This window comes from Ursus americanus, chromosome 31, assembly GCF_024610735.1.
Source record: "Ursus americanus isolate L20-20 chromosome 31, mUrsAme1.1.p, whole genome shotgun sequence".
Lineage (NCBI taxonomy): Eukaryota > Metazoa > Chordata > Mammalia > Carnivora > Ursidae > Ursus > Ursus americanus.
Window position 1 is genome coordinate 20744862 of NC_142157.1, and position 24259 is coordinate 20769120.

Below are 24259 nucleotides of genomic sequence, written 5' to 3' on the forward strand. Positions count from 1 at the left end.
AAAAATAATACACAGTCCACTTGACATTCAAAGAGCAAGTACTACAAAGGCATATCGACTGCATTTTCTTCAAAACTTGGTCCCATGATCTATATTAAATGCTTTCATACAGGACATTTTTTTTTTTTTTTTTAAGAAACAGCCAGCGAGAGAGGGAACACAAGCAGGGGGAGTGGGAGAGGAAGAAGCAGGCTCCCAGCGGAGGAGCCCGATGTGGGGCTCGATCCCAGGACTCCGGGATCACGCCCTGAGCCGAAGGCAGACGCCTAACAACTGAGCCACCCAGGCACCCCACTGAGCCACCCAGGTGCCCCTCATACAAGACTTTTCAACGAGAGCAACTGTACCCCCAAGGAGGCAAAAATTTGCTCTTAGAAGGTGAAAAAAACCCTTTTTCTCTTAATAAAGCATATGTCCACACAGAGTACATAACCAGATGTACAGTATAACTGTGGTGTACAATGAATGTCACTGGGAGGAGGGGATGTGATTAGGAAAAAACTGTCTAGAAAAGGATCCTCCTTAAGGAGGTGATAACAAAAAAAAAGATTGAAAAATACTGCTTTGGTGTCAAAATGGTACGACATTAAATGTTTAAATGTTAATACTGTAATCTCCAATATAGTTATTTATTAGAGATCCTTGAACTCTCTAGAGCTCATTTTCTCTGGATGCTTTCTCTTATTCCCAAGTATTTGGTAATCCTAGATGCCCCTAAGGGATGACTCCTTCCCCTACCTTTGCCATCACGCTACATTATAAATGGTCATCGGATTTAATCCCTTCACTATACTGCTTACTTCAAGAGAAGACTTTTCTTCGTTCAACATTTGTTTCTCTTGAGAAAGGCATTGGGGCCAGCCCTGGAAGTCCAGTGAAAAGACAAATGAGAACGTGGGGCTCCGGGCACTTGCCTCCTACTTGTGACAAAGAAAGCTAAGAAATAGGTAAACACATGCATGACACAATCTATAAAGTAGAGGTAAGAAGAGATTCCAATGGATAGAGGAGATTCCAAGCCTAACAGATGAACAGAAAGACACTGAAGGGCAGAACTACGCAGGCCCGAGGGGCTGCAAGGGGTGAGAAGGGTGGTGTGGGGGATTGGCAGGAAACGACAACGGAATGTCGGGTCAATGGAAGCCAGTTCGTGCCCTGCTTTTTCAAACGACGGTAAGAAGTCTGGATTTATCTTACAGCTGTGGAAAGCCACGATGGGTTTTCCAGCAGGTTAGAGACAGGATCCAATTTAAATATTAAGAAAATCACCCTCGCTGTCATGGGGAGAGAAGATGGGGAGAGGCTACAGTGGAAGAAAGAGACAGTTGGGAGGGCTCTTCTGATATTCATGGTCCAGGTGAGACAAGCTCACATGGCAGCAGCAGAGATGGAGAAACATGGACACATACAAATAATCTGAGCCCAGGAGAGGGACTGAGAGAAATGGAGGAAGGGCTGAGCTTAAGCAACTAAGTGGATGATGGGGACATCTGTCAAATGGGATTTTATCTTGGTTTTATCTGTCCCTAGCCATTGCCTGACACCATAGCTAGCATTTAGTACAAATTTCTTGAGTAAATGAAGCATTACATCATATCAGCTTCATAGTATCTAGAGACAGATTATTTTTCCTGTATTAAAAATAAGGAAACTGAGGATCTAAAAATAATGTGTCTAATATCCTACAACTAGCTGGTCAGGGTCATAGCCAATTTAAACCCAGGACTGTATCACCTCACCCTGGGCTCCTGGCTGTAGCCAATCTTTCTTCTCCAGAGAAGCTAACCACTGAGGTATTTATGGTAAACCTGAGTCTCAATGGCTCTTGATGTAGTAGGTTTAGTCCCATCCTATCAGTATTCTGGGCTTCTCCATCAGCCTCTGAGCTCCTCCGAAGCAGCGACTTAACTTCTATTTGGACCATCAACGAAAGCTAACTGAACGAGTGTGATGAAACGCTCGTCAACCATAAGTGAGAGTTTACTAGATGAATTCTTAATTTCTTACAGGTCTTAAGTTACATTTTTTACTCAGTATGGTACTAAAGTCACCTTCCTAATTCTTAATTCTAAAAGAGCACAGGTAAAAGTATCTGATTTTCTAATGATCTGAAAGTAGATTCTAAACGTAAATTTTAACTTCCCCGACGGAGAACGTGATCCTGTTAGGTACTATTCTCACAGTGACCTACCACGTAAATAGTCATTCTTATTCTGGGAAATGTTTATTATCTTTACACTAGGAACTTTCTGACAGGGAAATTCTGTCAAACTTGGTGTCTTTAAACGGTATCACTAGAAATTTGTGTATTAAATGGTTGGGATCATTTGAAATACAGCATAGCAAGTAAGCTAATTATTGGTAGAAAGATCTCAACTTCCCCCACACTCCATTAATTTCAATTCCTTATCGATTTCCTAGGGAAATAAGGCATCGACTAAATTTGTACGAGTCTACCTCAGAGTCAAGACGTGAGAAAATAAAATACTTTGAAATTTGAAAATTTGATTGGCTGAGGTGGTGAAGTTAAGTTGCATGAGAAGCCAAAAGTCATGCAGTGAAGATGACGAGGCCCGGAAGAAACACAGGGCAGTATTTCAATGGAGCAGTGGCTCTCAACCATGAGCGTAGATTAAAATCCCCTGCAGGGTATGTTGAAACACAGAGGGTGGGCTCCCCTGCCATGCTGCCTTCCAGATTAAGTAGATGTGGGGTAGCGCCCCAAGAATTTACATGTATAACGGCTGATGCTGATGCTACCGGTCTCGGTGCACTGCACTTTGCGGAACACCATAATGGGGCAAATATGGAGGATAAACATCTGCTAAACCACTGTTTCGATTTGATGTAAAAGAGAACACTGGCAGGAAAGTAAACGTCAGTATTATAGAGTGTTTGAACAAAAAGCCCATATGCACATGCAAGACCCATACGGTTTCTATTTTTTCAAAACAATTTTTAAATGTGGTCTACAATAACGGAAGGGAGGGGGGGAAAAGGATATTTCTTCTTTTTATTAAGGTTATTTTTGTTTCACAAAAGGATATGATGGGTTTTTCCACAAAGTATGAATTTTGGTAACATCAAGGCCTGATTCTAATGTAAGTTGTGGAGAAAATAAATGTCTAACAGTCTCTGATTTAGTTTGTCTTGGCCCCTTCACTCAAGCCTGATCTCAGGAAGAAATAGGACAACCTTGATCTGCACTAAGTCATTTATACATTGGTAGGGCTCTAGCAGGTACATTCATTAAGAAATGACTAGACTTCACAAAAACAGCCAGGGTGCTGTTCACCAAAAGAGTTCCCTTTTGAAATACAAAAATACATAAATATAAATACAAAATATAAAAGTCATACTAGGTAGAAGTGCCTGGGTGGCTCAGTCGGTTAAGTGTCCAACTCTTGGTTTTGGCTCAGGTCATGCTCTCAGGGTCCTGAGATCGAGCCCCACATGGGGCTCCATGCACAGCGTGGAGTCTGCTTGTCCCTCTCCCTCTGCTCCTCCCCCTGCTCTCTTGCTCTCTCTCTTTCTCTCTGTAATAAGTACATAAAATCTTTTTTAAGAATCATACTAGGTAGACAGTACCTCTCTATTCATCAGGCCAACCTTAATAACCTCCACCATTGCAAAGATCAATGGAAGGAAAGCAGTTTTTCAATTTGATCATTGGCTAGATGATGACTCTTCTTTTTTAATGTGCTGCTACGGCTCTGCTTATTTTTATTTGTACATACTCTGGCCTGTTCTGAAAGAATGTAAGTGCATTTACTAAGATAGGGACAACCCAGTAAGGTAAAAATTTGTATAGGGTGTTATGGACTTAGTTTTTGTCCCCCTCAAATTCCTGTGTTAGAATTCTAACCCCCAATGTTGATAGTAATTAGGAGGTTGGGCCTCTGGGAGGTGATTAGGTCCTGAGGATGAGCCCTCATGAACGAGTGTCTTTATAAAAGAACCCCCGCTCAGCTGTTTCACCCCCTGTCCGCCACGTGAGAATACAAGAAAATGGCCATTTATAACCCAGAAGACGGTCCTCATTGGAACCAGACCAGGCTGGCACTGTGATTTAAGACTTCCAGCCTCCAGAACTGTAAAAAATACATTTCTGTTGTTTATAAGCCCGAACTATGGGATTCTGTTAAGGCAGCTGAATGGAATAAGACACAGGTTGGAATTGGAGCATTGGGAAAAGAAAGATGGCAGGGGTGGGGGTGGAATAAGGGCAGATGTGAAGTTGGACCACCTCTTTTAACCCCCTTGGCGACCTGAATTTAAATAGTCCTTAAAATGCTGAAATTAAAACCACAATAGATTACAAAGAACACATAAAGGTGTAATAAATTGAACCCTATGTATATGTAGACATAACCAGCATTCTGGTTGATATATACATGCCTTCAAAGTTAAATGCAGTGAAAACACAGGTTTCATTGGTGTGTCTTTGTAGTGCTGATAACAAACGAGGTGACCACCAGTGCTTGGAGGAACAAAAGTGTTTCCCCGACAGACAGAGCTATGACACGGGAGAATACACGGGGGTAGGGGACACTGGGGTGGAGAGTCCCTACTTGTGAAAAGCCTCCTCCCTCTTTTGTGGGAGAAGAGTAACAAAGAAAACAACCAAACATTTTCTGTAGGGGGAAAATGTGTTTTAGTGGCAGAACACGGTTCTGAAGCCATTTTGTTTCTTAATCCACACCCTATCAAGAAAACTTCACACTGAACAAATTCTGCCACAATCTGGTTTAAAACAGTGCTAATCGACACAAAAGATGAGATGTACTTGATGACGGAAACACTGTACTCCTGCCTGCGGGGTCTCTGCCCCAAATTTGAAACAAAGCCAGGGACAGGTGGGAGCCTGTGGGACTATCTTAGTCCAGTGAGGCTTGACCTGCTGAAATGCCTCTAGACCTTGTCAGGAATTGCAACTGATAATGTATTAGATGAAACCACCCAGACGGCTCCTCCTTGATTTCTGATGCCTCCATTAAGCATGTTGCTTTTCTCACACCGAGTGGGCTGAGAAGCGAGGTGAAATTCAAGAACCATGGAGGAAATGCTCAGATGTTTCCAAGTCCAATGCACCCTGCAAATCGCAGTGCTGCAAGAATTTCTCCCCAGATCTAATCCAGTCTACACATGATCTCTTCACCTGAACAGGTTTTTACCATACGGATGGTTAAGATCACAAAATCTGCCATCGATTCCCTGAGTATGGGAAATGTGTTCCAAGGAATATGTTGAAATACCAAGAGTGATTCTTTTTTCATTTATAAAAATGTACACTAGAGCAAAAATCCCTGCACTGTTTTCCCTTGCACTGAGATGCTCTCTTAAGAGGAAGCAAGAAGGAACACCCAGATCTTGTGGTCCCATTACTACCTACATTCTATCTTCAGCTGCTAGCCCTGGTGAGTTACCTCATCGCGTTATTTACCCCATCCTTTACTTCTTCTTTCCCAATAATAACTAAAAGCACTGGTGGGGTTTTGTGTTCATTTGTTTGTTTCAGTAGTCTCCACACCCAGCGCAGAGCCCAACACAGGGCTTGAACTCATGACCCTGAGACCTAGACCTGAGCTGCGATCAAGAGTCAGACGCTCAACCGACTGAGCCACCCAAGCACATCTAAAAGCACTGGTTTTTAGGTGATGGGATAAGTTACATCATAAGTATCTAGCAAGAAAATGAGAAAATCACTGTGGTTAAAGGATGCTTTTCTTCCTGTTGAATGGGTTTATGGGCGTGGGGAAGTAGGAAGGGTTTCCTCCAGTCAAATCTTGTGTTTCCAGTAATGATGTACTTTTATTTTTTAAAGGACAGACATAAAGAGAAATGTAGCACACAGGTATTTTACAAACCATTCATTCCTTAAGATTGTTGGAACTGTGCCTTAATAGTATAGTTTTGGGCTCCACAGACATCTTAATTTGAGAATTATACAGACCCAAGGAACAGAGAAAACAAAAACTTATGATAAACAGAATTGGTGTGACTGAGTGAATGAAATGAAATGCTCTCCTGCCTTATGCCACCTGCCTGCCTGCCCCTTCCATTCTGGAAGGATTGGGCTCCTTCACGGGCTCTGGGTCTGCACTCTGAACCATTCCACCCTGTCCAGCTTCTTGTTACAAACCCCAGCACTGAAGCGACACTCTTGAGGTTCCCCATCTCCACTCTAACTGGCCTCTGGCCTCCAATCATGTCTAGGTAACAGCAGCTCTAGAACAACCCCAGCTCCACAGGCTGGAGCACAGCCTCTGGGAGGCACACCTCCAGGCAAAGCCCCGGAGCTGGCATTCTCTTCAGGCCCTGGCAAAAGGGGGACAGGAAGTCAAAATGTGCCAAACACGCACAGTGAGATTCTATCAAGTTCCCCAGAGACTGGATTCAGTCCCATGTTTCATCATTTATCAACCGTGTGAACTTGGCAAATTACTTAACTTCTCACAACTTCATGTCTTTAACTGCGACACAGGGATCATAGTATCAACCACCAAGGGTCCTTGCGAAGATGAAAGTAGTTAGATGTAAAGCGCTAGGTAAGAGCTTGCTGTTCTCATCAGAGCCCCCGCCCCACTGGCTCTGCCTTTGCTGAAACAGTAGCTTAGACTGATCATATCAATGGCCTCATGACCCTCTGCAGTGAAGGCCTTGTGCTCGCCTACTTTTTTTTTTTTTAACTGAAGGAGTTTGGTAGAGCCCTTGCTGCCCGAATAGCATTTCCAGACCATTGGACCCCAACAATCGTGGCCCATTTCATATAAGGCACATTCCTTCCACTTATGTCCACTGTAGGGGACAAGATATGCCACCCCAAAATATGCCACTTTGGCATAAGTATTCTTTTGAATGAGAATCAACAGATTAGAATCAAAAGACGCAGAAAGACACCTTCCCAGAGCTTCCATTAAGTGACTTCTAAGTAGAAACTTTTGAAAAATGGGCACCGCCATATGTCCCTTCTTCCTGGGGACATTTACGGCTGTGAAGAGGATGGAAGAAATCTTGTGCCCAGAGGGACCTGCACAAATAAACCTCATTGCATTAGTTGCCCCATATATTCACCTTCCCACAATTTGCCCCACCAAAAACTCAAAGTTCTTTTCCTTTGTCTTGTCACATCTCTGAAAATGTATTGTTCTTTGTTAAGATGCTACATCAGCCCGAGTACTAATGGCCCCTCGGTTGCTCTTCACTGATATTTCTCCCACGTGATGTGCGCTGAACGTGTTGGTCAACTGTCTCTCATCAATCTGTGGTGGGTCATTCTAATTTTTCGCCACCCTAGCCGAAGAACTTAGGAGAGTAGAAGGAAAACATTTTCTTCCCCTACATCGCCTTTCTCAATGGTTTTAGCATGGGGCTCACAGCATTTTCCTTACGCTGTCCCTTCTTCCTTGTTGTAACTTCAATATCCACAGGGACAGCTTTCGGGATTCTAATTCCTAATTCTTCAAATCCAGTTCTGCCCTCTCCATTCTATCCCGACCTCAAGATTTTGAGGTTTCTTTTTTCACTTCTGGTCATTCTCGGACAAAGCCGTGTCTTTTCTCTCTCCCAACTTAATCATGTTCTACTTAATCATGTTAATCCCATATTCTTAAGTAAGAAAAGTCTGAATCCTCCTCTTCCTACAAAGTTTCATGAAATATTATTTTCTAAATAAGGAATATGATGTTCTGTTCACGCTTTCTCTTAAAAACACTCCAAGACTCCTTAAACAGGACTCGCATCTCTATTACATTCTATTAAAGCTCTTCTTTCCAAGGCCAGTAATAACATTCTCCAAACTTTAAAGTTCTCCTCTTCCTCAATCCCTCTGCCAAACACGTCCTTGGTCTTCAAAGATCTAACCTAATTTTCTAAAAGTGGAAGATCCCAGTTCTCCTGCTCTGTGATCATTCCTTCTCAACCTCCTTAGCCAGTTCTCTTCCTACTAGCTCAGACAAATGCTCCCCACAGTTCTCTCATTAGCTTCATGAAAGTTCTCTTTCCTACTGATCTCACCATATGGATTCAATGATCACGTCTAGACGGTAACTCCAAATTCTTCTTCCCATCCGAACCTCCTATCTAAGCTGTGGTTCCTCAGAACATGCAGCCTTTCAGATGCTTGCAGGTGCATGGTCCACGGCCCCTCAAACTTAACACATCCCAACATCAAGTATGATCTCTGGCCCAGACCAAATGCTAATTTCAATTTCCCAGTTTTTATTCAGTACACTATCTTCCTCCAAAGGTAGCAGAGCATGTCCCAAAGCAATGTTCAGGAAAATCCCAGATGATTTAGAAATTTTTTGTAAAAAAGGGTGTCTATGGACAAATAAGTTTGGGAAATGGGATCCCACCATCTTCTTCTGAGATTAGAAGCCCTGAGAAATCCTGCCCCGAAAAAAATGACACATGCCATTGCAAATTGATTTGGGCAAGGTCTCAATTTCTTTGGTAATACTAAGCACTGTCACTCAGAACATTTACCAATACAAATTAGGACTCAACTTTTATCAACCTTCTCACCTCTGCCTCTTACGTCAATTATTTGCCCACCCTGGCTGACTTTTCCTTGCAGACATCTTCTTTCCAGTCCTCTGGTCACTTCCCTACTTCAGGCCCTGCTACTTCTTGCCCAACTTTGCAACTCACCACCTCACTTTCTTTCTCTTGAGCTTTCAATGCTTAGTTTGAAACCAGATTACTTTGCTCAAAGTTCAGCTCAGGACATTTCACTCCCTGATTTAAAATCTCCACTAGAGTAAAGAATAAACAGCATCATACAGAAAGTAACATTCAAGGTACTTTCTATCCCAGATGAACCCCTGCTTGCCATTCCTTGCCCTGGATCGATCCTTCTGTACCCTCTGTTTTAACTCAAATGGACCCCTGACCCTCACTTGTCCTCACATCCATGCTCTGTTTCATGCTGTTCTCTTGCTTCATCATGAAACACCCTCCAATGACACCACAGCTTCTCAAAGATTACCTATCCTCCACAGCTCAGCTACGATACCACCGCTCCAGGAAGCTTCCTGATGCCCAGGTCATAAATTGTCACTGCTCCTTTTGAAATCCCAGGCACTGTGCTCATTGCACTTGTCCTGTCTGGTCTTCCGTCTTCAGAAAGAGGCCTGGTAAGAACATTAACTACCTCTCATACATATTTACCTTCCCAGCTATACCTAACACACTGCCTTGCTCAGAAAGCTCTAGAAATAACCTGGATAATGAATAAGGATCAAACAACATCGACCTGTACATGGAAAAAGAAGCCGATGTTTTTAAAATTCAGACCCCATGACATCGGAAACTCCTTTACCAAAATGTGGTCAGTACATGAGTGATGGAAAAGAAAACTCTACGTTCTTCCTTAAAGTGCAAGCAGCTTTTAAATACTAAGTGCTGTAATTGTGTTAAATTGAGGCTCTGTTGGTAGCTATAAACACCCCAGTTGAAGATACACTATGAGACACAGTAATTTGTACCACTTCCTGAGGGCCAGCTGTTAGACAAGGTCCTCCCCTGTTTCTGAGACAAATCAGAGTGTTCAACTTCCCAATAACACTTCAATCCTAAACTGAAAAATAACCGAAGAGCGTTCATGTGTTAGTTATTACCCAAAACACCATGGGCAGAAGCAAAATACACGAACGATTCCTACTACCGTCCTCACTACATTAAACACTTTGGAGAAGGAAAAACTGGGACAAATTCAATCTGTCATAACAAGTGAGCCACAGACACTTCGGTAAGAAACACCACCAACAACTTGGAGTTACTGGTTAATCTTTTCAAAAACACAAAGGGTACAACTAGTCAAACATAGTAGTACCGCTGGACAAAAGGTCAACAAAGTCTGCTCTTTTCTGTTCGTTTCTCCTGATTTCATGTTTACCCTTTGCTCCCATGGTCTACAATTCCAAATGCCACGGGCTCGCACTAATATTTCAGCCAGGGTACTTAGCACATCATGCTCTCACCATACATACATATATGTAAAATGATGAAACGTAAATAGAAAAGGAACCACCTTTGCCAAGTGGCTATTATGGGACAAATCCCAGAAATCCACACTAGCACAGCAGAGTAAGTGTACTAACTCTGGGACTACACATGGGGTTCAAACCCTGCTTATTTATTACATGTGTGACCTCTCACAAGTTACTCACCAGCGGCCCCCTCCCCACCCCCACATCAAACTGGAATACCAATAGTATCTACTTCCTGGAGGTTTTACTTCATTTATTAAGTGAGGTAATACCTCTAAGTACTTAGAGCAATGCTTGGCAATCATAAGCTCTTTATATGAATACTTTTTAAATAAGCAGAAAATATGACTGATGCAGTAAGTTGCTTGAGGACACCCAGCAACACAGATGGCAGAGTCCCTGTTGTAATCCAGGCCTTTCTGGCTGTTCTCACTCCACTGTCCTCCGTGGAAGGTCCTGTTTATAAATAAACTGAGGCGAAACATGAGACCATAGTCCCCATCCTCTGAGAAGATGCCTCTTACGGGCAGAATGGTGTCCCCCCCAAAACGATATGTTGAAGTCCTAACAGCTGGTACCCCAGAATGTGACCTCATTTGGAGACAGGGTCTTTCCAGAAGGAATCAAGTTAAAATGAGGTCATTAGGGTGGGCCTTCCTCCAATATGACTGGTGTCCTTAGAAAAAGGGGAAATTTAGACACAGAGACACACATGGAAAGAAGACGATGTGTGAAGAGACAGGAAGAACGCGGCCATCTACAAGCCCAAGAGAGAGGCCTGGAACAGATCCCTCCCTTGCAGGCTTCAGAAAGAGCCAGCCAGTGTGGGACTTTGTTTGGGAGCCCTAGCAAACATTGCCCCTCACAGGAACCTTTGTGCCAATTCTCAGAGGTGACCGTGTTAGGCTGTGCTTTTCAACATTTGTGGTCATGGGTTTTATCAGTGTGCTTGGGCTGCCATGACAGAATACCACAGACTTGGTGGCTTGAGTAACAAATTTATTTTCTGACATCTCTGGAGGCTGGAAGTCCAACATCAAGGTGTCGGCAAGTTGGCTTTCTTTGGAGGCCTCTCTCCTTGATTTGTAGAAGGCCACCTTTCTCGCTGTGTCCTCACATGGTTACCTCTCAGCCTTGCAGCATCTGGGCCCTAATCGCCCTTTTGTAAGTCGTGTGGGATTAGGGCCCACTCTAAGGACCTCATTTTAAATTAATTATTTTTTATTTTTAAAATTTTTAAAAAAGATTTATTTATTTTAGGAAGAGAGAGAATGAGCAAGCATGAGAGTGGGGGAAGGGCAGAAGAAGGGAATCTCAAGCAGACTCCCTGCTGAGTGCAAAGGCTGACTCAGGGCTCAATCTCATGACCCTGAGATCATCACCTGAGCCAAAACTAAGACACAGATGCTTAACTGACTGAGCCACCCAGGCACCCCTTAATTATTTCTTTTAATGGTCCTATCTCCAAATATTATCACATTCTGAGGTACATTTTCAGGTTAGGGCTTCAACATATGAATGGGGGGTACAATTCAGTCCTTAATACAGGCTATAGGTATAGGAGGCCTCTAAGAGATAAATATGAGTTATTCTCTCCCAGTTCTGTCCATTCTACTGAAAGATTTGTAAGCGCAATGTTTTAAGTGATTTAGCTGCTGAGCAATCAAAACTATTTTTCTCTTAAATCATATTTTGTAGTAAAGGTAAAATTCACATAGGTTTTTAAATTAAACATATTTCACAAGAGCACCCTTTCACGGGCCCATCCTGTCTGTAGGTCCAGACCCTGCTGCTCTCTGCTTGTGTACGCACATCTCAAGGACAGATCTGAGGAGCCACGGAGTGGAGGAGTGGGTGGGACCATCAAGGGCACTCAGAGTAATGAAAAGGAATCATTTTTCAGGGTCTGGGTAATACAGTGCACACATGAGTGAAACCACCTAGTAAGTTCCCTGCACCCAGATGGGGGACAGAACATCCTCTTCTAATGCTATGCTGGATTATCCAGAAAGGATTCAACGGATCTTCATTCCTTTGAGAGCAATATTTTGCTCAAATTAGTGGATGCCCTTCAAGGCTACCTTGGAATAGTAATTGGGTCACTACCTCCCCTTTAGATGTCCAGGAAACAGTCTGAAGTAAAATGACAACAAACAGCAGCAGAAACCCCATCAGAGAAGCACAAAGAGGCAAAGAAGTATCCTTGGTGCTCCTGCTGCCCCGCACCTGATTCCCCCGTTTGTCAGAAGCCTCAGGGGTCACCCAGTCAACCTGACAATGAGCCTCAGGGACACTGGGTAAACAGCTGACCACCACCCTCACAGTGCCTCTCACCTGGAAATAGCTACTTCCTTCTGTTAGGACATTGGGATGTTTGCTAACTTGCCAAGGATCACACAGACTCATTGATTCACTCTAAATTTAGTACCCGTTATGACTCAGGCACTCCGTAGGGGACGCAGACTTAAACAAAACCTACCTCATACCCTCATAGACTGCACAATCGGGTTAAAGGGAGGAGAAAGTAAAATAAAAGTGGGGAGAAAAAGAACTTAGATTTGCTGAGCCCCTAATTTGCAGGAACCACACATACTTCAGGTCTTTAAGAGAAGCATCACCACCTTTACTTCTACACAGGAAACCAGGCCTCAGATTATTCTACCACAGCTAAGAAGAGCCAAATTCGAATCAGTAGTGTCCACTACGAAGGGCAAGCCCTTTCTGCTATGTCACATCGTATGCCCACCTTATTCAGAGGACTGGTTTCCCAATCATGGAATGTTCTAGAAGGAATCACAAGGGGGACTAGCTTGAAAGTACTTAGAAAACAAATTCAGAATCACTAGGAGCCAAAAAATGTTGGTGCAAAACAAACCTCATTAGGCAAGCCTTATTCTCTTTTTTTGGATGGTTATTAAATTAATGAATCAAAGAATGAGGTAAACATAGTATGTCTGGACTACTAGCTGCCTGACTGGTTTTCCTGCTTCTACACTTGTTCCTAATCCCACAGCCTTTCCCCACAAAATAGCCAGTGCTTTGCTGTGCTCTTTCTTTCCTTCTTTCTTTTCTTTCCATGTCTTGAAATTTAAGATTTAAACAAATCACATCATTTTCTTGCTCAATACCTTTACTGGATCCCCGAAGAATAGAAAGTTCACAAGAAAGTTCAAGGTCTGCATGTTCAAGGTCCCCATGGCCTGCGGTCCCCATGGCCTGCAATCCCCACAGGATCTCTGGCTCCCCTGCCTGCCTTTTTCTGCCCTCAGACACATGGGTCTCTAGGCTGCTTCCAGAATGTGCTCTCACCTGGAAGGTTTTTTGCAGCTGTTCCCACTGCCTGGAAAATACTCTATCCTCCAAATATCCACACACATAGACATTCTCACTTTATTCAGGTCTCTCTTCAAACATCACCTCTTCAGAGAGGCCATTCTGCTCTCTAACTCCTCATTCTCTTGCTCTTCTTCATTGGGTTGTTCAGTACTTACCACCACATCAAGCTACATATGTATAAGTGTGTGTATGGTCTGCTTCCCCCAAACAGACCACAATCCCACCGAGGGCAGGGATTTTGTTTACTTCTATTCCCTGTGGTTGGCACACACGGAATGAATGAACAAATGATCTAGATTTCATCCAAGTACCAGCTAAGACCTCTTATCCTTGGGATAGAAGCCGAATGACAGAATAATGAAGATGGTTTATAACCATAAAAACAACAAAACCTCAAGGATCCTAATCCATGGTGTGTGTGATAATCTGAGGAGACATTTAGAACATAATCTTGAAGGTGGTGGTGAGAGGTAGGGGACCCAAGCCCCCGAGGAAACAGCGAATAACTGAAGTGAGGGGCGGGGGAGCAGGTATTCTGGAAGGGATATACGATATGCTACCATAAACACGCTTCTTTGGCATAAGGATTATTTTGAGCTTAGAATCAACAGACATAGCAAGCCTTCTCTGCCCTCTCCTTACTGGCCCCAAAACTGGACATCAATTTCCCTTATGAAGGTGTCTCCATCGCCAGAACCAGGAACAGGGGAGCAACTCTTGTCATCCTAGGTGGAGGAAAGCCACTCCCAAGATGGCCTGTACAAACAAATCTTACTAAAATAACCCTTCACTTCCATTAGTCTCCCCTATACATTTGCTAGTAACTTCCCCTAAGTTATCATGTTTTGGAGGCCAGACCCACTTTGCTCTGTTAAAACTGGCATATAATTCCCTGAGTCTAACAACTACTTTGAGTTCTACTTCTTCTCTGTGAACTGTGATCATAAAAATATTAACACTATACGCCTTTTCTCCCGTTCATCCGTCCTTCGTTGGTTTTATTCGCAGGTCTGGGAGAACAAACCGAACAGGGTAGAGGAAAAGTTTTTCCTCCCAACAACCTTCACCTCACCACCAATCCACGTGCCTTCCTCATCCATCCTATCTAGTGCTTGGCCAGATCACAACTAAAGTATTTAATTCAATGTGAGTCCTACTTTGTAAGAGTTGTATTTATAGCACATTCAGACAGGAGGAATTGGTAAAGAGGCATAGAAACATGTCATTTGAGGACTCAAGGATTTTTAGCCTGGAAAAGAAAAAGGCTAGAGGAGGAGGAGGTGATTATATACCCCACAAGGCCCAGAAGGGATAGAGCTCAGATCAAAGAGTTGATGTCTGCAAGGCAGCTTTTCACGGTATACAAATGAGCACGCTCTAACCGAGCTATTGGCAGAAGACGCTGGCTGCCAGCCAAGAGGAGACAAGATGGCCTTTTGGAGGGAGGCGGTGCAGGAGAGCAGGTGGGTAACTGGCCTGGATCACTACTGGTGGGACACAGTGTAAACACAAGCAGTGCACAGGTGGTCTGGGAATGCGTGGTCTCAGCTACCACCTGCTAGCTGGGGGCCCTTGACTGCCAACTGACCAATCTGTTCATCTGGGCCCTCATCATTCAAGTAAGGTGGATCAAATCAGTGCTTGGCAAATTCGGTTCCTCAGAGCCCAAGCTTTAGAGGCAATGACTCAGGGATGCTTTAGGGGAGGTTGGAGAGGGGAATCCAACTGGGCCAGGCTCTAGGTCCTTTTTCTTGAGTCTACCAGTATAGCCGTGCAATCTGGCTCACCAACTGAGGTTTGACAGAAGATTCCCCTTGGTAGGACAAAAAATAGTGTTCTACTAATAAGAAGAGTTTAAAAATGACCTGTGCCCCTTTTACTTCTGAAACTGTGTTCTTTGAGGTCATTTACTAGCTAGTAGTTTTGAAAGAATATGGAATCTAGACACTCAAACTTTGAAAATGGAATTTAAAATAATTAAGTGGGTATGCACTCTATCATTTAATTCAACTATATTGATGGAAAAGTCAGTTTTAATGAATTTCCACTTCATTTTGATGTCAATTTCTCTTGATTACATAAATTCTTTTTTAAAAATCTAATAATTTTCTAGAACTTTGGAGTTTTGAGGCAATGACTGAATATGCCTGTGATATTGTGATTTATAGTAAGAAATCTACATTTGGTTTTCCTCCAGGTTTCTGGCACAGAGCACCTAAAATCCTTGGAATTTCCTAAGTGTTGACAGCAATAAAGGTATCTTTGTTTTGTTAATAAAGTGACTTTTGGCAAGCCCCAGGTAATCTGAGGATGGGGGCTGGTTGCCAGGGGAACCAACCCAATGATTAGAGTTGGAACTTTCAGTCCCACCCCCTGTCCTCTGGGAAGGTGGGGAGGGAATCCTAGAAGTTGACTCAATCACCAATGGTCCATGATTTAATTAATCATGTCTAGGAATGAAGCCCCTGTAAAAACCCAAAAGGACAGGGTTCAGAGAGCTTCTAGGTTGGTGAACACATGGATATTTGGGGACAGTGGTGCCCCCAGAGAGCATGGAATCTCCACGCCCCTTTCCTCATATGTTGATCTATGCATCTCTTCTATCTGGCTGTTCCTGAGTTATATCCTTCTATAGTAAATCAGTCATTTAATAAGTAAACTCTTCCTGAGTTCCAGGAACTGGTCTAGCAAATGAACAGAGCAAGGAAAGGGTCATGAGAACCACCTCCAATTTATAGCTGGTTGGTCAGAAGCACAGGTGACAAACTAGACTTGTGACTGGCATCTGATGTGGACAGTGGATGTGCATTCCTGTGGGACTGAGCCCTTAATCTGTGGGATCTCAGGCTATCCCCAGGAAGATACTGTCAGAATTGACCTCACATTTGACAAATGACATTTCAACCTTCTTTGGGCCAACTCTTAGGATCAGAGAAGAGAGTCAAATGCTGTGGCAGATATTCTAGAGGCTTGCTAACCCCACTTGCTTCCTCAGAATGTGGATAACTACATTTATAGCCTCCCTTGTAGTTGGGTTAGGCCTAGGTGATTGAGGTTACGCCGGCAGAATGTGAGCAGAATTAATGCCTGGCATTACCCAGCCTGGTAGGAAAAGAACCACATGGTCTTCCATGTTCTTTATCTTTTCTTGTAGCTAAAAATGGCAGTCATGCAAAATAGAGTCTTCATCCCCATGCCACCATGTGGAGGGGAGCCACTCAACAGGCACTGGATGGCAACATACATAAGTAACTCCTCACTGTGTTACCCCAATGAGATGTCTAGCTTTGTGTGTCAGCAGGTAGCGCTAATTGTCCCAATACAAACATTCACTGAAAATTTAGTTACAAACAATACTATTTAAGTGTCACAGTATATAAACATACATGAATTTAGAAACGTCCCTCTTTCCAAACTCTTATTCAGATTTCATAAAACAACTTTCTCTGAACTGTGCACCTCTCTCAGGGACATCAACAGAGACAGAGAATCATCTAGCTCCTTTCCAGAGGAAACTTTCATCCAAGTCGTTGGAAACAATACTTTTCTCATCCTTGAGTTTACCCCACTATCCAGTATTTACAGCTGTGAGGTCACATTCCCAGAAATAAATGTTAAGTCTCTATTTAAATGTTTAAGGCAAATTTATCAAGTGACTTATGTCAATCCCCCCAACATAAGATTGACTGAGATTATTCAGGCTGATACATCTTCAGCAAACAGAGCACTGTTGTTCGAAATAAAGGAAGTGAGAGAGAACGTGCTTCCTGCACCAGGAGAGAGTCTGTGAGGCATCAAATAGAAGGTGACTCACTCCTTTCTGAGGACTGATTTTTTGGGAAAAGGCCCATCTTATGTTCAGGCATATGTGGTAATCTTTGGCAAATTTATATTTCTGAGCATTTATTTTTACATATTCTCTTTCTAAGCGCATATGGAAAAAATAAACAGGATTTATTTTTGTTCGCTTGTATAAGCTCATTTGCTTTTGGCATTCTAATGGAATGGGACCTAGTACCATTTTGTATGTATAAGAATTTGATTATTTTTTCAGGTGCTTTTGTGTTTAAAAAATACCAACTATGCTTTGTAAGCAACAGTGCTTCTGATTATAAAGCCATATATGTCAAGAGGAATTAATCCACACATGTATATGGTCTAAGTGGAACTCTGAAGGACCAATTTTTACCTACAAGCCCTTTTCTAATTTTTATTTACTGATAGAGGGCAGGCAAGAGAAATGTCATAATGATTAATAGAAAGGAAATAGCATTGCTTTGATTGGGTGATTAGTTTTATTTATTGTTGGTCTCTGCTTTGTTCAAAATGAATAAATTATTCCAGAAGTTTCAAATGTAGAGTATACTGCCAAAATTCCTGGTTTAGCAAAGTATACTTGAAAAGGTTTCTAAAATTTTATTCAAATCTGAAATTAAACAGATGTTTCTAAACTTCTCCACCAAAGAGAGCAAAGCTTTTATTGGTAGACTACTGATGAACAAAAATTTTATTAATTCATTTTGTGCTTTATTCTTTCATTGCCCCCAGCTTAGGAATTTTCCTACCTAACTGAACTCAGCTTTTATTTTATTTTTTTTTTAAAGATTTTATTTATTTATTTGACAGAGATAGAGACAGCCAGCGAGAGAGGGAACACAAGCAGGGGGAGTGGGAGAGGAAGAAGCAGGCTCATAGCTGAAGAGCCTGATGTGGGGCTCGATCCCATAACGCCGAGATCACGCCCTGAGCCGAAGGCAGGCGCTTAACCGCTGTGCCACCCAGGCGCCCCTGAACTCAGCTTTTAAAACATTCTTCATAGAAGGTATGATATTCATTTTTATTCTGATGGTCTTTTTAAAAAATTAACTTAATTCTCTAAAAATTAACTAAAAATACCATCGAGATTTTTAGAGTGCTTGAAAAGTCATCCTGCTCTCATGGGGCACCTGGTTGGCTCAGTTGGTAGAGCATGGGACTCTTGATATCAGGGCTGTGAGCCCCATGTTGGTTGTGGAGATAACCCAAAAATAAAAAGAAAAATCTTAAAAAAAAAAAAAAAGTCATCGTGCTCTCAAGGTCTGATCTACGTGACAACTGCTAAGGTTCTGTGCTCACTGGGTTCTCCGGATAGGACTAGAATCTGTCAGGCTCTAAGAAGATCTCAACAATTTTGATGCATGTCTGCATGTGTGTATCTGCACCCACACAAACTTTCAGACTAGATTATTGAAAATTTGGGGGGAAAGTAGTCAAAGATCTATTTGGCAGTTACTTCATAGCTTTATTTCTGTGAAAGACTGAGGCAAAAGGATGATAACTGGGAAGAGCTTAGAGAAGCTGAAGGAAGAGCAAGGACCCTACCTTCATAGAAAACGTACCGTTTACGTGTATGTTATATTGTTAAATCGGGTCTTTAAACGAAATGTTGAGTTGGATTATCTGTTGCTAGTTTGGCAATAGCATCCCTCACCCCACCCAGTACTCTCCCATGGACCAGAGGGCATGGCTGCCTGGTGATGATATTTACAGAATTTCTGCCAGCAGGGAAGCAGGTTGGATTCCGCCAGTGAGAGGCACTTGTGGGAGACATTCAGAAGACATTCAGAAGACATTCAGAGGCAGAACACAGCCACTCTGCTACACCACCAACAGACAAGAGGCTTTCCAGATCCACCGGGGCCAGAAGTTCTCAAAGAATCCTTCAAAAATCTCTAGAAGTCCCTGAGACTCTTTTAAGGAGTTCACCAGGTCAAAATTATTTTCATAATCACGCTAAGACATTATTTACCTTTTATACTTTCTTTCTTCTGTGACTGTATGGTGGAATTTTCCGGAAGCCACATGACCTATGAGGATGTTATGGCTCTGACTGCTATGGGAATGTGTGCTCTTATAGTCTTGTGTTCTAAATTTTCTGTTTTACTTTCAAATGTGATAAATATCAATAGATGCAACCTATATAAACAAAAGCTCTTTGAGGTGTTCAGTAATTTTTAAGAACAGAAAGCATTCCTGAGACCAAAAAGTTTGCGAAGTGCTGTTCTAGGCTATGTCCTGAGAATCCCCTACCCAGTGTTTCAGGTAGCTAAAATGATCAGTGGTGACCTTCTCGGGTTCTGGCAACCACTTGATTCACCCCCAAAGCTACTGGCAAACCTGAAAAGTGTTCTCTGATTTTATTTCTTGAGTCCTTTTTAGGTTCTGCAAGGTTCTAATTTCCTAAATTAAATTCCTTCCTCCATGAAATATTTAAAGTGGTTTTTGTTTTCTTGAGGAAACCGCAAGAGGGTTGGAGTGGCGCTCAATATGAGGTATTATAAATTTGCTTTTAATAAATCTTTGAAATCACACCATGTGGGAAACTCTTCTCTACTCCCACCTCTACAATCAAGCATGACTTAGAAGAACCTACCCTCAAACCACTTTTTTTTTTTTAAGATTTATTTACTTCAGAGAGAGAGAGAGAAAGACAGAGAGAGCAAGAGCATGAGTGGGAGGGGCAGAGAGAGAGGCAGAGAAGCTCAGGCACACTCTGCACTGAGCGCAGAGTCTAATGAGGCCCTAGTTCTCACGCCTGAGCCAAAACCAAGAGTTGGACACTTAACGGACCGAGCCACCCAGGAGCCCCAAACCAACTGCTATTCAAGTTGATGACCGAGCAAACTCTCAGTGTTCTACGTTTTGAAATGATTATTCTCCATAAATCATGCCATGTGCCTCTCAGAGGGAGCTCAAAATTAACTGATACAGCATTACATGCCTGCAACTTTGCCACAGTTCTGTTGAAATGGATATGAATACTGTAAAATGGTTTCTTCTTACACAATAACTGTATTCCAGGAAGTTCCATGCAACTAAAATAACAAACATATGATTAAAGACAATAGTTTTGATTGTGGGAAAACATATGAGGCTAGGAAGTTTCAAATTTGCTGTAGTAAATGTATTTTGCCCCCGGGGGGGGGTGGTATTTATATAGTTCTAAAATTTTAACCATAACTATCACTCAGGAACCCATCATCTGATTGCGTCTTTCATTTGTACAAGAAAGGGCTTTTCTTTGCTTATCAATACCAGCCAGCATCAGCACACAAGGATTCTTAGACGTTCTTACCACTCCAGGACCCACCGTTCTTCACCACTCTGTGACCCACCGTTCGTAACCACTCTATCACCCACCATTCTTACCACTCTGTGACCCACCATTCTTAACCACTCTTTGACCCACCATTCTTAACCACTCTTTGACCCACCATTCTTAACCACTCTGTGACCCACCATTCTTAACCACTCTTTGACCCACCATTCTTAACCACTCTGTGACCCACCGTTCTTAACCACTCCATCACCCACCGTTCTTACCACTCTTTGACTCACCATTCTTAACCACTCTGTGACCCACCGTTCTTAACCACTCTATGACCCACCGTTCTTAACCACTCTATCACTCACTGTATGAGGAACCAGTGCAAGTCACACAGAGCTGCAGAGTTGCAGAAACAACAACTATTTTCCTTACATGCTTGGTCTTGGTCACCCCCACCCCCCACAACCAAGAGTGGTCTGCACAGTGCAGACCATGAGGCTTACTCAATCCATAACCTGGTTTCCACTCAATCTGGGCTATGAGTAATGCTCAGATACAAAACAGACTAACTTCCCAAAAGAGAAGCTGGTTATTTGGGTCTCTAATCCAGGGATATTAAACTGCTTGCTGTTCCTAAAACAAATCTTGTTCTCTTCTGCTCTTGGGAGCATGCCCGTCCCCTTGCATGAAACGTCCTATCTTGATCATCTTTGGATCCATCCGCAGCTCTGGCAAACTGCCTAGTAACTAACAGGCTCTCAAAGAAATAAATACACACACATACATAAATATACAAACACACGCACACACATATATGTACGTGTATATACTTATATATTTAAATGAATCAACAGTATTATCTAAACAATTATACTCTAATGAGGTCAAAAAATAACAAGCTTGTCAACATGCAGCCCAAAGGGACAAGATCCTCGGGCAGGAACAACGCACTGACACGGGTCATCTATCTTTCATCTCAACGGCGCTGAAGCATTTATTGTGGCTGTTCTGCTCATTGCTTTCGAAATATGAAGCGAGTGAATTTCTTCTTCCTAAAATTCATGAACTGTTCTTGAAATTTTATTTGTATATTTTTGTTTTTAAACACTTGTATTGAGGTATAAGTGGCATACAATTACACACGCACACGCGCACAGTGCAATTTGGTTAAGCTGTTTTTGTTTTTTTAACATTTTACTTATTTATTTGAGAGAGAGGGAGGGAGGGAGGGAGGGAGAGAGCACAAGCAGGCTCTGCGCTGAGCAAGGAGCCCCATGTGGGGCTTGATCCCAGTACCCTGGAATCATGACCTGAGCCGAAGGTAGACCTTAACCAACTGAGCCACCCAGGCGTCCCCAATTTGGTTAAGTTTTAACTTATATAACTATGTAACTACCATAATCAAGGTAACAAACATATCAGGGCATCAGGATATCAGGAAAGGCAAGAAAGAAGGATGACAGAAAAGCATTTTGGGGGTGACATATATGTTCACTGCCATATTTAAAATTTTAAGTCTTACTTCAAATAGAATATATGTGGTATTTTTGCTCAAACTTTGGCTAGTTTCAGACTTAGTGGAAAATCTTAGTAGCTTGACATTTTAGATTATTAAAAAGAGATTTCAGTTTTATCCATAAGGCTTGCAATCACACATCTCTATTTCTAAAGTTAATTTATTCTTTCTTAAAAAGATAAATAATAGTCTTGTGACAGATAAATGACCAGCGGAAGGAGGTAATTATGGGGTCAACAAAAATATCCTTGGGGCTTACCCATTTTGTTTCTTGACTTTACTGAGACGAATGGACAGTAGTTTTGTGTCAGTTAATTTCCTTGCTTTACTGGCTTTTCGAAGAATAAAGATTACTATGTATTTGTAAAGCTTTTAAGCAAAGGGAAAAATGTGGTCAGCTCTTCCTTTTTCATATCATAGTTTATTAGGAATAAAGCCTATGTTGAAGTCGACATTTTCACTAACTCCACTAAAGTACATTTTTTATTTAAATAGAATATGCTTGTTCTTGCAAGCAATAACCACAGGAAAAGGCAAAATAGATTTTACAGGCACTGTTGAGAAATTTATAAAAAGAGCCCAGGACTTACTTTAGGTATTATCAGGAGAAAAACAGATTTATTCTATTCCCACAGCCACATGTGGCAAATGGAGAAGGTAAACAAAGTGACATTTACTGTGGATTTGTTTGAAGTATTAGAAAATCTCAGAAAAGGAGACATCTGCATATAAATAAAAATACAAAAGCGTCTGATCAAACGCAAATAGAAGTGATTAAGAGATGGTCTCTTTCAATTAAATTATCTGTTTGGTTGACACATCAAACGCAAACGTATGAAAGCTTCTCATGTGGACGAATGAGAATCAAGTACATATGCGTTTATTTCTATCCTCCAGCTCATTTATACGTCACAATCAACTCTTAGTCTCTTCTTTTTGGAAACATGTCTCAGCAACACAAATCACAGGTCAGAACATTCATACTACCCAGTCCCTTGCTGAGACACTGAACTCTGATGAGGTACTTTTAGAAGTTGACCAGAAATCTCTAGAAATAAAAAAAAATCCCTATGTGTAACTTTAGAGAGGATACAAATGTCTCCTCTTTCTTCCCCTCCTTCCATACGTAACGAAAATACACCCGAGAGTGTGACTATTTTAGCTCTAAGACACATTTCCGTATTTAGTCAGGATGTGAATTATCATTTGAGAGGGGTCTTGATGTCTGTTGACATTGCACCTGTCCTACTTAGAAAAGTTTCTTTCTCCCCATTATTTTGGGTAATATGACCCTTTAACCTTTTATTAATGCATCTCCCAATTCTGGCAATGAGGCACACTTAACAGTTTGGACCAACATTCCACCAAAGATGAAGTAAAAATGCTAGATTAGTTGTTGTTTTTGTTTTTGCTTTTTTTAACTTTTTCAGATAATGGTTCAGAATTTTCCAGGGTTGGTAAAATACTCAAATCCTTGATTCAGGAAGTGCAATCAACTCCAATCAGGATTTTAAAAGAAAAGGAATCTGTACCTTGACAGACTGTGGTGAAACCACAGAGGCAAGACCGAGGCAAGATCGTAGAGCAGCCAGGAAAATGAGAGTGCATACAAAGAACTGACAGATCCCCTGAGAACACACTCCCCAAAAGCCGAAAGCCAAAAGATGGTAAAATATCATCTTCCAAGCACTAGGGAAAAAAAATAGCTACCAACCTAAAATTGTTTTTTTTTTTTTTTAAAGATTTTATTTATTTATTCGACAGAGATAGAGACAGCCAGCGAGAGAGGGAACACAAGCAGGGGGAGTGGGAGAGGAAGAAGCAGGCTCGTAGCAGAGGAGCCTGATGTGGGGCTCGATCCCATAACGCCGGGATCACGCCCTGAGCCGAAGGCAGACGCTCAACCGCTGTGCCACCCAGGTGCCCCCTAAAATTGTTCTTAAGCAAAACTAACTTTCATAAATGAGTTTCTTTTCCAGACAAATAAACTTCCCCATCAATCATGAAAGAAACTGAGAAATGGTAAGTATCAATAGCAAAAATGATATCAGAAGGAATCCCTGGAACCTGAAAGAAATGGTAAGCAAAGTTAGTAGAAGTGAAATGGAAAAATCTTAAAAAAGATAAATTTACTTTAAAAAATTTAACAACTACTACTACTACTACTACTACTACTACTACTACTACTACTACCACCACCACCACCTCCTAATGTGTGGTATTAAAAGCAGATTAAGTGGGGCGGCTGGGTGGCTCAGTTGGTTAAGCATCTGACTCTTGATTTCAGCTCAGGTCAAGATCTCAGGGTCCTGAGATTGAGCCCCGTGG

The 24259-nt window shown here is 42.0% G+C and overlaps 2 protein-coding genes and 1 long non-coding RNA gene across 10 annotated transcripts in view; 1 reads left to right on the forward strand and 2 right to left on the reverse strand.

Moving 5' to 3' along the window:
* The window catches only part of NSUN6 (NOP2/Sun RNA methyltransferase 6), a 306108-nt gene that overhangs the window by 134069 nt on the left and 147780 nt on the right, over positions 1–24259 (forward strand). The window lies entirely within an intron of this gene.
* The window catches only part of CACNB2 (calcium voltage-gated channel auxiliary subunit beta 2), a 369559-nt gene that overhangs the window by 78094 nt on the left and 267206 nt on the right, over positions 1–24259 (reverse strand). The window lies entirely within an intron of this gene.
* The window catches only part of LOC148107397 (uncharacterized), a 31548-nt gene continuing 7289 nt past the window's right edge, over positions 1–24259 (reverse strand). Inside the window, exon 2 of the long non-coding RNA XR_015722426.1 lies at positions 1–24259. This exon is cut by the window's right edge and continues 7091 nt beyond it. This is a non-coding gene — a long non-coding RNA (uncharacterized LOC148107397).